Genomic DNA, 13,707 nt, shown 5'->3' on the forward strand with positions numbered 1-13,707 from the left:
TGTTGCCTTGATATGACCTAAAATTCAATAGCTCAGATCCAGTACAATTTATTTTTGTACAAAGTTGAATCAATATTCATTATTACTTTCTAGAACACACTGATAAATATTTCTAATCTTTTTGGTTATTCAAAACATTATTTCAAAATATTCATGTTGCTCTCTTAGGTCATTAAAAAATCAGGAATAGTAAGACTTTATAATTTTAATTTTTTTATTTTTTATTGAATCACCATGAGATACACAGTTACAAGGTTGTTGATGATTGAGTTTCAGTTATATAATGTTCCAACACTCATCCCTTCACCAGTGTACATTTCCCACCACCAATGTCCCCAGTTCCCCTCTCCTAACCACTCCCCACTCCCCACTGCCTGTTTTGTGGCAGGTGCTTTTCTTCTCTCACTTACCCCTCTCTGTAAGACATTTTTAGATATCATCAAGTAATGATAAAGTCAACATGAATCCTGTAGGGCCATCTCTAAGCCAAACTGATGGATATTCTTAAAAGATGAGGAGAATATGACACAGAGCAACACCACCAGGCTTGCCATGACACAAAGATAAGGCAGGTGAGAACACAGGTGAGAATTGGGGAGAAAAGCCCCAGGAGAAGCAAATCTCAACCCACCTTGAATTTGAACTTTTAGTTTCCAAAATTGTGAGAAATGATTTTTTTGGCTATGACAGAAAAAAAGTAGATCTATGCCCTCAATGATGTCATTAAATATTCTAAAGCACAAACTGGTTCCAAAGAAAAGACCCGAAGCTAGATTTCTCTTAGTCTCATCTTCCTTTCATAACACAGAATGCCTTTTAAATATTTTCTACAATCTTCTCTTGGCTTTATTTTTTCCCTCCCCTTTGCTTTTACTGATGTCATCGTAGTGCTGTCCCAGAGTCACATTATTGGTTCTGCACATTTGCACACTTGGTTCAGTCTACAAGTTAAATTTGTGGTGACAGTGATTGCACCAACAATTCTAAGTGCTAAGCATAACAATATGGGTGGTACCAAGGATAAAACACATGGCCTCATACATACAAGGCAGGTGCATAGTGCTCTATGCCCACAGGCTTTCCATCTTAAGTAACATGTAAATATTATCCATGTTCTCTTCACAAACACTTCTTCCATTTACATCTACTTGCCTTAACTGACTCATATTTATTTTGACACACCGTTTTCCGAACATGTGGAGTGGTCTTAAGCATGACTGTGGCTGGAATAGGAGGTCTTCAGCTGCCGGAGCTCTGCTCGGGGTGGGGAGGGAAACTCAATCCACCTTCCTTCAAGGGGGCCCTGGTGAGAACAGCCAGGTGCGGAGGCAGGAGACTCTGCGCTGTTCTCTTCTGGGAGAAGGGTTTTATAGTCTCTGGGTCTTGGCCGTTGATGGGACTACACACCAATGGGGACAGTTGGTGGGTGTAACGCCTACATACTGGAGGATGGGGGATCTGGGTGGAGGAGGCCCCAGTCCCAATCCGAGCAGGCTTGGAGATCTACTCCCCAGGTCCTGAACACCTGGGTTCCTCGGCTGGCCAAGACCCAGAGACTATAAAACCCTGCTCCCGGAAAAGAACAGCACAGAATCTCCTGCCTCCGCACCTGGCTGTTCTCACCAGGGCCCCCTTGGAGGAAGGTGGGTCGAGTTTCCCTCCCCACACTGAGCAGAGCCCCGGCAGCTGAAGACCTACTGTTCCAGCCACAGCCATGCTTAAGACCACTCTCCACACGTTTGAACAAGCCTCACACATGAAGGAGCTGGCAGAGGAACCCAGGTGTGCAGGATCTGGGGCATAGATCACCAAGCCTGCTCGGATTGGAACTGGGGCCTCCTCCACCCAGATCCGCCATCTTCTAGGCGTTACACCCACCAACTGCCCCCGGCACCATGTAATCCCATCAATGGCCAAAACCCAGAGACTATAAAACCCTGCTCCCAGAAGCGCGCAGCTATCTAGTTCTTACTCTGGAGAACCTGGCAGGCTACCAAAAGTATCCTGCCCACACGGCGGAGTCTGGCAAACTCCCCGTGGTGTATTCAATATGCCAAAAACCAGTAACAATGATGGGTCTCATTCTTCTGACCCTGAAAGAGCCTTGAATGTGGCACTTTTTAAAATCTCAAGGCTAGGACGAAGGAGACGTTTACTGGGGCCTGCCCGAGGCAATTGATGAACAACAGGACGACAGTGATACAGTGATACCATTTTCTGAGTGGATAGCTCTTGATTTTTTTTTTTACTCATAATTCAGAAACTATAAGGCAGATTCAGCAAGATGAAAGCAAACACTCAGAAGACTCAATTTACACAATCCCTGTAAGATCATTTCTATTAACCTGCACTGCATTATTAGGGCAGTTTCCCAGAAATTTTTACTAGTACTCTCTATAGCTTATATAAGCAATGAGACCTAGTTTTCAAGTTGTTTTTGTTTTGCTTTTTAATTACTGCGCTCTGCAATTTTATGATACTGTCAATGGTATGGTTTCATGCATACAACATTCCAAAGCAGCACCCTTTCACGCACACAATGTGTCTGTTTCCTGCCACCATGTTTCTGGGGTCCTCACTAGAGCTCCCCTGTCTCAACACCCTCACCTCTAGTCTCACTACCAGAGTGAGCTCCATTCTATAAAAAATTCTTAGGATTTGTTACTTTAGGTCATTTGTTATTCCATTACTTTTCTTCTTTATATTGCCCATATGAGAGAGATAATACTTCCTTTCAGGCTGACTTTGCTCAGCGATTATGCCTTCCATTTCCATCCATGTAGCGACAAATAATATGCTTCCATCTTTGCTTATACCCAAGCAGCATTTCATTGTTTATATGTACCATGACTTTTTAGTATCCATCCATTATTTCTTGCACACTTGGACTGTTTCTCAGCCTTTGGATATTGTGAAAAGTGTTAGACTGGACATAAGAATGAAAATGTCTATTCTGAAGAAAGCTTTTAGGGTTAGAGATTCCAAGTTTTTATACTTTCTGTCATTGTTTCAAAGAGCTAAACTTGTTTATAGAATTAGACACTTTGGTAGCAAAATGAATATTTTCCCTGATTGTTTGTATCCTCATCCTCCTAACAATAAGTCTAAAATATCTACATAAGTAATATCATTGTGGTGGATACAAAGAAGTCACAAGATTTTTATAAATTTACTCATAAAGGAATGAACCCTTTTCTCCACTTCCTTAGTTGCAATAAGTTGTAGTTTGTTTTTATTACTGAACTATGGTGAAAAACATATTGCACAATGTCCAAGCTTAGGCTGTAAGAATGCTTACAGATTTTGCAGGAGCCGTCCTAAAGCAAAACATCATGTGAAAAAAATCCACTTATTTTTCTGAAGAAGCCATGCATGGAGAACTAGATGACAGTCACCCAGACAACAGAAATGAGAACTTTCTAGACCATACAGCTTTAGTGCAGTCACTAAAGTGAAGTTATTGCTGATTGAAGTTATGAGTGAGCCAAGAGGTAGTAAAGAGGATACTATGTTAAGCCTAACCCAAATTGCTCACCCACAGATCACGGTCACGGTCACGGTCACGGTCCTCCCATTGTTCATCAATTTGCTTGAGCAGGCCCAGTAACATTGTGAAACTTGTTACTGTGTTTGGTATATTGAATACGTCACGGGGAGCTTCCCAGGCTCTGCCGTGCGGGCAAGATGCTCTCGGTAGCTTGCCGGGCTCTCCGAGAGAGGCAGAAGAATCGAACCTGGCTCAGTGGGGCCGGCTGCACACAAGGCAAATGCCCTACCGCTGACCTGATATGTGAATGTCACAAATATGAGTCACTGAGTTGTTCATACAAACATCAAAATATTTTGAATTCATATTAGGCTTTAGAAAGGCACTAAAACCATTATGGAATACCTCTTCAAGAGTCTCAGCCAGCATGCAATAAAACATTGCTTCTGAAATGTTGTATATAAGCATTTACACTTAAGGAGTTAAGTACAAACTAAAGAATATTATAGTTTGTTTGAATTCAACTTACTGGAGCAAAAATGCTCTAAAAATTTGATTTTTTAAAAAATCATTCAGTAACGATAGCTTTAAATCACATGCAATACACATTAAGTAAATTTGATTACTTGAAGATCTTGGAGAATAAGGTTCCCTGGTTTTGTATATTGTTTACAGCTACTAAAAATGCACAGGAAACAAAACTTTCAAGTAATAAAATCATATTTTAAAGGAAAACATGTTAGAAAATTTTAATAAACATTTTGTGCCCTTATTATAACATCAATCCAGATTTCTATTTAAACTTGTAAGTAAACTTCCACAGCCATTTTCTCACAAATAAAAGCATATTTCTTTATTTTATTTTATTTTTTTGCTTTTTGGGTCACAGCAGGGGTTACTCCTGGCTCATGCACTCAGGAACCACTCCTGGCGGTGTTTGGGGGACCATATAGGATGCTGGGAATAGAACCCGGTTTGGCTGCATGCAAGGCAAGTACCTACCTTCTGTGCTATCGCTCCAGCCCCCAAAAGCATATTTCTTAAGGTTAGCCATTAACCTAAAGAGGTCAGAAAGATAGTACAAAGTTAAGGTACTTACTTTGCATATCCAATTCCCAGCACCATCTATGGTCCTGTGAGCAATGCCAGGAGTTATTCCTGAACGTAGAGATGGAAATAAGCCTTGTGCACCATTAGATGTGGCTCTCCAAAAATCAATTAAGTTATTATACATATTTATAATATCTAATCTTTTCACTGCTATTCAAAAATAATGAACATTACCATTAAAAATTTTAACTGTAACTGTGACACTATCCTCCCATTGTTCATCGATTTGCTCAAGCAGGCCCAGTAACGTTTCCATTGTGAGACTTGTTACTGTGTTTGGCATATCAAATACAACAGGGGTAGTTTGCCAGGCTTTGCCATGCGGGGGAGATACTCTTGGTTGCTTGCCAGGCTCTCCGAGAGGGGCGAAGGAATCAAACTTGGCTTGGCCAGGTTGGCCGCGCGCAAGGCAAACGCCTTACCCACTGTGCTATCACTCCAGCACCCCCCCCCCCCAATTTAACTATCTATGTTAAAATCATTTCAGAAATTTTCCCATCAGTCAAGTAATTCAAATAAGAATCGCAGCCTCATTTGTTTTTGGTTCACATATTCTATGTATGGTAAACAAATAACACATCACAGTAACTTCAGGATCACGATCACGATCATCCTGTTGTTCGTCGATTGCCTCAAGCAGGCACCAGTAACGTCTCCTTCTTCCTAGCCCTGAGATTTTAAAAGAGCCATATTCAATGCTCTTTCAGGGCTAGGAGAATGAGACCTATCATTGTTACTGGTATTTGGCATATTGAGTACAACACGGGAAGTTAGCCAGACTCTGCCGTGTGTGCAGGATACTTTCGGTAGCCTGCCGGGTTCTCCAAAGTATAAACGAGATAATAAGATGTCTCGCAGCGCAAATGCAGCTGCATGCTTCCAGGAGCTGGGTTTTATAGTCTCTGGGTCTTGCCCAGTTGATGGAACCACCTGGCACCGGCAGCAGCTGGTGGGTGTAACGCCTACCTACTGGAAGATGGGGGATCTGGGTGGAGAAGGCCCCGTCCCGATTTGATCAGGCTTGGAGATCTCAGCCCCAGGACCCACATGCCTGGGTTCCTCTGCCGGTTCCTTCATGCATGAGGCTTGTCCGGATGTGTGGAGAGTGGTCTCAGCATGGCTGTGGCTGGTTCTGGAGGTCTTCGGCTGCCAGGGCTCTGCTCTGGGCGGGGAGGGAAACTCAACCTGCCCCCCTCCAAGGGGACCTGGTGAGGATAGCCAGGCACGGGGCAGGAGACTCTGCCCACAGTAACTTAGGAAGTTTAAAAACAAACATTTTATGCACAGTTGATATATAGGTTGTATTCATTGTTACCTATAGATTAATTTTTAATTATTTTGATATTTATATTTAAAACCAATGTATAGAGTAGCAAAAGCTGCCAACCTAAACTATGAAGAATCACCTCATATGCAATATGTTTCTGGTATAATGTGAGAAATAATTGGAAAAAATGATGATTGGAAAAGGTGTATGGTAAGACTGTCTTGCATTGTATTTTAGGATAAAACAAACAGGGGAAAATAAAACAAAACTCTGGACTAAAAATCTAATATAAAAAGTCGAATATTTGATAAATAGGCAGTTTTGGGATTTATGACTTACACTGATAAATATAAAATGTATGAAAAAGGATGGAAAGAAATCACCTGTGACCAATTAGGAACCAATAAAAAACACATTCTAAAACACTTACCAACAGAACTATTATTCTAAAGTCATTCTTTCTGTTTTTTGCTTTTTTGTTTGGGTCACAGGCAACAGTGCTCAAGAGTTACTATAGGCTCTGTACTCAGGAATCACTTCTGGCAGTGCTAGGGAAACCATATGGAATGCCTAGGATCAAACCTGGGTCAAAAACATGCAAGGCAAGCGGCCTACCTGCTCTGGGCCCCAAATGTTTGAACTCTTTGGACTTAAAGAACTTTTATCAACCTATAACTTCATAAATTTTAATCTGCAACATTCTGAACTTTACCTTTTTTTAGTCAAACCAGGAAATTGCATGTTCCCATTCATGCTCAGAAAGTTTCCCTTTTTAATGTCGTCATTAGCAAACTCTTTCCTTTTAAAACATAATACTTTAAACACTGGTTTACAAACTTGTTCACAATACAGCTGTTATAGGCATTCAATGTTTCAACACCAATCCCACTACCAGTGTGACCTTCCTTCTACTATTATCTCCAGTTTCCCACCCATTTTCAAGCCCTACCCAATAGTGGACACAAAATAATTTATTTTCTATTGCTTGTTACAACTAAATGTCTAATGGAATAATCAAAAATACTTCAGTAAAAGAAAACTTGTGAAATTTGTTCTCTCTCACTATAGGGTCACTATGTATTTGTCTGTAGGTTTGCTAAACTGCTTGTTGCTATTGGTTTTCTTTATTGATGATTTATTTATTGTTCTTTATTTCTTTACTGTTTATTGAGCTTAGTTGGCTCCTACATTATTTTCCTATTCAATTTTGTGTGCTCCTACTGGGATGTCAATATTGTAGAATTTGGAGGTGCCCCACTCCAGGAACTCCAGAATCTATGGAACTGGGCCAATGACTTTATATGGATGTGACTGTGGGATGTGGATGTGGTTTCCAGGAGGTCCAAAGTATGGGGGTGGGTGAAGGTTGTTCACTCCCATTCCAAGAAGATCCCAGAATTCTTTTTTTTTTCTTTTTGGGTGACACCTGGCAATGCACAGGGGTTACTCCTGGCTCTGCACTCAGGAATTACTTCTGGCGGTGCTCAGGGGACCATATGGAATGCTGGGAATCGAACCCAGGTCGGCCACATGCAAGGCAAACACCCTACCCTCTGTGCTATCACTCCAGTCCCGACCCCAGAATTCTTATCCTGAAAACCAGTACTTGGAATTTTCCTGGGGTTGGTCCCTTTGCAGAGATTAGTCTAAAGCAGTAGAATTGGGCCATTAGCATGGTGGCCACTGTAGGGTGTGGGGGCAGCTACTGGGGATTCACTTCAGTAGAACAAGAAGTTGATCCCCTCCCCCCGCCCACTCAGGGGCACTCCAGAGTTTTCAGTCAGGCGACCAGTGTATCCATGAATGTTGCTGGCTGGACTTACATCTCTTCAGAGATTTAGTCTTGAATCTACAATGCTGGGCTCATAAGTTTATACAGTGGTGGTTGGGGAATGTGTGTGTGGCAGCCAGTAGAGCTTCTAGAAGAATAGGAAGAGGCAATTTTGGGGAGTGGGAGAGGCTACCTGCCCTTGTTCTAAGAAAACTGGTGTACCTGATCCAGCTCAGTCCCTTACTCATTCCTGATGTCAGTTATCCTGCATAATGTATCTGTGTCTCTGCTAAGAGCATGAGGATCCAGGAACTTGGATCGAATCCATCTTGTTTATGTAATTGCCATGTGACTGTTCTGCTTGTCTATTTCTGCATAACACGTGATCCCCAACACTAAATTCTGCATGCTGCTATCTCTAAACTGTCTCTTTTATTTGTAAATAACTTAGTTCCTCATTTCAGTTGTAAACACCTTCATTTCTAATTTCAGTTGTAAATAACTTAATTCTTAATCCTTTCCCATATATGCCCTGCTTGCTGTCCACCTTCTCAGGTGAGGCTTGCCTCAGGTGATATCATTCTAGAAAACTTTGTTTTCTATGTGAGATTTATTTTAGCTTTGACTTACTATTTCTAAAACATTAACACACTTTCAACTCACTATTTAATCCCTTATTTCTGAAAAGTTCTGTCTTATTTTTTCTTGCTAATATTTCTGGTCATAACTGACTTATAAGTCCATTTATTTTTTTTTCCTTTTGGGTCACACCCGGTGATTCACAGGGGTTACTCCTGAATTACTCCTGGAGGTGCTTGGGGGGTCATATAGGATGCTGGGAATTGAATCAGGGTCAGCCGTGTGCAAGGCAAATGCCATACCTGCTGTGCTATTGCTCCAGCTCCCAAGTCCATTTATTTTTACTAAGTCAATTTTATTCATATTGAAAGATTAAAAACATATGTCTAAAATAAATAAATCTCATATCTTAAAAAAAAACAAATAGGGGGCTAGAGTGATAGTACAGCGGGTAGGGCATTTGCTTTTCACATAGCTGAACCAGGTTCAATTCCAGGCATCCCATATGGTCCATCAAGCACCACCAGGAGTAATTCCTGAGTGCAGAGCCAGAAGTTTATGGGTCACACCCTTGAACTTTGCTGGGTGTGACCCATAAAGTGCCCCCCCACCAAAAAATGAACAAATAGGAATGTGACTCAGTGGTGGAACCCAAGTCTTGCATGGATAAGACCCTGGGTTTAGTACTTGGCACTACCAAAAAAATAAAAATAAAATAAAAATGAACAAATATATTAAAATATAACGGATCCTTATTTTATGATTACAAAAAGGTAGGACCTATTCTTTTACCACCACAGGCTATATAAGTAGCTCTGAGCTGGAGAAAAGATGAAAAGCACTGGAAAGATATGAACAAAATCAGATAACAAAAAAATAGCAATAACTCATCTCAATATCTGATCTTTTCAATGCAAGAAGAATAGAAACAAAAATACTTCCTTTCAATGTTTTAAAGTAATTTTGACTTATAATTTTTGTTAGGTTTATTTTATTTTCATGTGGGAACACACCCAGCAGCTCTTAGGGACTAGTCCTGGTTCTGTGTTCGGGGATCATTTCTAGCAATGCCCAAGAAACCAAACACAGTACTGAGGATCAAATGAGGATCATATGCATGCAAGACAGGGCCAATCCCCTATATTGTACTTATCCCCCTCTTCACTTTCTGACTCATAAATTTAATGCAAACTTAATAGAGCCCAAAGTGATGATCTGAGAACTTTTTGAATATAAAATTTATAGTAAGGATCAGACACTAAAACAATTATCCTCAAATTTCTGAAATATGAAAGTACTGGTGTTAGTAATTTTTTTCAGTCTTCCTAAGTGAACCTTCCTTTATTTATTTAGCTTCTTTGTTTCATTTTATGTTTTGGAGCCCCATCTGGCAGTACTCAGGGCTTTCTCTGGCTCTGCACTCATTAATTGCTCCTGACAGCGCTCGGATGAACACATGGATATTGGGGATTGCATTTAGGTGAGTCCTCTGCAAGTCAAACACCCTAACTGACCTACTGTCCCTCCAGCCCCAGAATCTTTTTTTTAATTAATTTTTTAAATAGAATCACTCTGAGATACACAGTTACAAAATTGTTCATGATTGGTTTCATTTCTTACCACCAATGTTCCTAGTTTTTCTCCCGCCAACACCTCCTACCCCCTAGTTTGCTTCTATGGCAGTCGCTTAGTCAGTTCTCTCTCTCTCTCTCTCTCTCTCTCTCTCTCTCTCTCTCTCTCTCTTTCTCTCTCGGTCATTCTCTCTGCCTCTTTCTCTCTCCTCTATCTCTTCCTCCCTCTCCCTTATCCCTGTCTCTCAACCTTTAATATATATTTACATAGGCCTCTGAAATACAATTCACTTAGTGGCAAAGTAATTAATTGCTTCACTTTTTATCACAGAGGCTAGAATGAGTAACTGCTGGATCACCATTGCGTCTACTAAAGGTAAACTAATTTACACACTCATTAACTCATGTATATGCACATCTGTACACGTCGGTCCATATGCCAGACCTATAGAGAGCACATTTTTATAAAATTCTGTGATTATATTAAGCATTACTCGAAATAGCATTGTCAAGAAATGAATCATCAGGTGGTGAATAAGAGATTACTGTTAATGTATTTAAAGCAGACAGGAGATAGGTTTTTGGAAGAGAGAGGTAAACAGGAAATTATGATACCCTGTGTTATGTACAGGAACATGGTAACAATCTAAATTACTAAAACTTAATTATATGGCCTAAAAAAGCACTCTTTTCCTCGGAAAGCACTTGACATCTACTTTACTTTAAATTTTAATACGAGAAGCAGAGATCATTTGAGTTAGGATGACTCAGTGTATTTCTCACAGCAGTAAATTAGGGAAAAGCATGTTTAAAAATAAGAGGAAAAATAAACTACTGAAACCAAAAGTTATTTTAAGGACTAAATTTTAAAAATAATGCGCTAAAGATTGGGGATGTAGCTCAACGGGTGGACTGCATGCATGTACTTGATCCCTGGTACAGCATACCACCACGCCGCGCCCTGCCACACAGCTGGATAATCTGGTGGCCCACCAGCACCCCCAGTGCAAGCAACTCAGTCACTGGTCTGAGCACCCAATAAACTGCTCTAGCACTAAGGGTCTGACTGGTCCAGTACTACCCACTCAGGTGTAACCAAAAGTGGTCCCCAGATCAACAAGCCCCTCTGGACAACATTCTCTTCTCCAGAAAATAAGTCAAATTAAAGACTTTTAAAATGTTTAGGATTTTCATACTTGACAGCAAAGCATTTTCATCCATGCCTGCGAGTGGAAAAAAGCACTACAGAGCACATTAAGTAGTTTAGATAGTTAGGCCTCATTGATCCATGACCTTGTGATCCCATTGCATCAACCAAGGTATTATCTAATCAGTGATGGTGCCAGAGGGGTGGGGTGAAAGAGTGTCAGTGTTCAAATGCTGCCATGAGGGCCTTTGGCCTTTGGCTCTTTCTTGCTACCTTGCCATGTATCGTTAAATCCTGCAGACAGAGAGATCATTCATTCTTTCTTTCTACTTGTCAGATATTTTGAAGAATGTCCTTCTGCTGGAGTGTTCTTGATGTTTTTCTCCTAGTTAAACTGGGATTATAGATTTTGAGGAAGAATATCACAAAAGTAAATAGTTCTTCCTATGATATATCAGTGTATATACTATCAATATGACATCATGATATAATAACCATGACCACCCTACTAAAGTTATATTTGGCAGATTTCTCCATAGTAAAATAGCTCCTTTGTTTTCCCTCCTTTCATTCTCTTTGTAAAAGTCACTATACACATAGTAGATAATTATTTATTCGATAATTTATATCAATATGAGTATTTGTTTTATAAGGTAAGGTAAGGTAAAGACCCTCCCGTTGATCGTCGATTTGCTCGAGCGGGCCCAGTAACGTCTCCATTGGAGACTTTGTTGTTACTGTGTTTGGCATATCGAATACTCTCGGTAGCTTGCCAGGCTCTCCGAGAGGGGCAGAGGAATCGAACTCGGGTCGGCCATGTTGGCCACTTGTAAGGCGAACGCCCTACCGCTGTGCTATATTTTGTTCTACATTTTTGTCACTCAAATTTTACTAACTTGACCAATTAGAACTCTTTCACTTGGCTCTTTTAGGGGTAAGTAGCACATCCTGGGAGACTACCCACCATTCATATCCTTAAGTGTTCAATTTCCGTAAACATGCAGAATGCCATAATTATTACTGTACCTCCATAGATAGCACTTTACTTTAAGTAGAGTGCTTGTGTATAATTATTTTCACTTTTGGTCTTATAAATCCAACTAATTTCTATAATTGCTGAGAAAACAAATTTTCTCCTATTCTATTTAATAAAATTATAAGTTTATACTATCTCAGTCTTCCTTCTACCTCTGGATTTCTGAAATTAATAAGTAATATTTTTCTGAATTTAACATATTATATTTTTTATTTTGAAGCAATACCCTGTGGTGCACAGGGATTAGTCCTGACTCTATTCTCAGGGATCACTCCTGGTGGGACTCAGGGGACCATATGGGATGCCAGAGATCTAAACCAGGTCGGCCACATGCAGGGCAAGGGTCCCACCCATATTAACAAACTTATAAAAAAGTACTAAAAAATAAAAATGGTCCCCTTTTTTTCTGTATCATAAGGTTGTTTTATTTACAATATTTTGAGAAAAGTCCTTATTGTTTTCCATAGAGGCCAAAACTAGTTTACATTCTTACTAGCAGTGAATGAGGGCTTTTTCTCCACAACTTAAAAGCCCTTAGAATCCCTGACTTTTATCCATAGGAAACATTCTCATTGGTGTGAGGTGCTACCTCATTATCATTTTGATATGCAGTTTATTTATTTATTTATTTATTTTATTAGTGAGACACCATGAGGTACAGTTGTAGACTTACAAATTTTGTGCTTGGGTTTCAATTATACAATGATCAAATACCCATCCCTCCACCGGCGCCCATTTCCCGCCACCACGGATCCCAGTATCCCTTCCATCACCCCCATCCCCCCTCATCCCTCCCTGCCTCTGTGGCATGGTATGTCCCTCTGTTCTCTCTCTCCTTTTGGGTGTTGAAATGCCCCCTTTTTTAATCCTCGTTTTAAATGAAGTTCTCATCACTAGAAATAAATTACTCTTAAAGTGTATGAGTGCAGACAATACTTTCCTTTGCATGCACGTTCCACAGTAGAAAAGGCATAAACAATTCCATTAATACCTTTTTAAAGGAAAATCACCCATGATGCTTTAAAATATTTTAAAATCTCTTAAAATAAAAGATTACTTGTCTTCAAGTATTTTTTCACCTAGTGATACTGTAGAAGCTGGACCACACAAAGAATCCCTTTACTTGCCGAGGAAAGTTCTCCCTAATGGCTCCAGACCATAGCATTCCCAGCTTTTCTGACTCTATAGTCAGTTTGACCTCAGAATTGGTAGATTCCATGAGGATCCATAGAGAAGGGTCACTCTGTGTGTTAATCATGCCATATGGAAGAACCTGATGTTAGGAAACACAACATTGATCATGTGTGATTTTCCTAAGAACAGTTTATCCTTTGGGTTTGAGCTAACAAGTCCAACGTACAACTTATCTCCAATAATTGGTTGTTATTTTAACTTTTTTAAATAAAAGGTGGAGATAAATAAAACATCAATAGGCTAGGACTTAATTTCCTACCCACTGTGAGTTGAGAGTTACCTTGGCAGCTTCATTTCCTCTCTTAGTCAGTGAACCATAGGGATAAGTTATAAACAAAAAAGAAAGTGACCTTTAGTTAAGCAGACTTTAAACATTAAGAAAGAAAAACTTAATATCAAGAAATCTAACATACTCATTTTTACATTCTAGAAAATTGATGACCAACCTAGAAATATTAATTTGCCCCTAACTTTTATATTAAGTTAAAAGTAAAGTCAGGTCATGAAACTAGCTATCACAGGCTATTCATCTGACACCTTTGTTT

Source organism: Sorex fumeus, unplaced genomic scaffold (genome assembly GCF_029834395.1).
Source record: "Sorex fumeus unplaced genomic scaffold, SorFum_2.1 ptg000061l, whole genome shotgun sequence".
Classification (NCBI taxonomy): domain Eukaryota; kingdom Metazoa; phylum Chordata; class Mammalia; order Eulipotyphla; family Soricidae; genus Sorex; species Sorex fumeus.